A 659-nucleotide genomic window follows, 5' to 3' on the forward strand; every position below is an offset into this window, starting at 1 on the left:
ATTCTGGGCAAGTGGACTAAATAATTTCTTTATGTAGATGGAGGTTGACCTTGAACTCACAGAGATTCACCTGCTTCTGCCCCAAGTGCTGGGATTAAAGGCGTACAACACCATGCCTGGCGAGTCATGATCCTTTTAAAAAAAAGAATTTATTTATTTATTATTATTTTATGTGTAGGAGTGTTTGACTGAGTATGTATATGCATACATATACATGTGTTCCTGGTGTTTCTTGAGGCCAGAAGAAGGCATCATTTCCTGGAACTGGAGTTACAGTGGTTGGAAGCCACCATGTGGGTGCTAGAAACGGACCCCAGGTCCTCTGCAACAGCAGCCAGTGTTCTTAACTGCTCAGTTATCTCTCCAGCCCCTAAAGAGCTTTTTGATCCCTCTGGGTTTTTTATTTGTTTTTATTTTTTTTATTTTTTTATGCTTTGAAGAATTATTATTTTTTAATCATTTTAAAAAATTTTAATAACTGCATGATTAGAAGAAGCATTTCACTACAGCTTTAATATATTTAGTAACATACTCCAGAGCAAGAGTACATCTCTTTTACAAGTGGCTGCAAGTTTCTAGGTTCACAGTTGAATTAATACAGTTATACAATATTGAACTCAGTATAAGCCCTGTAAGACATAAAATTGAATGAGTTTTTA

The sequence above is a fragment of the Nannospalax galili genome, unplaced genomic scaffold (genome assembly GCF_000622305.1).
Source record: "Nannospalax galili isolate Female #2095 unplaced genomic scaffold, S.galili_v1.0 scaffold891, whole genome shotgun sequence".
NCBI classification, from domain to species: Eukaryota; Metazoa; Chordata; class Mammalia; order Rodentia; family Spalacidae; genus Nannospalax; species Nannospalax galili.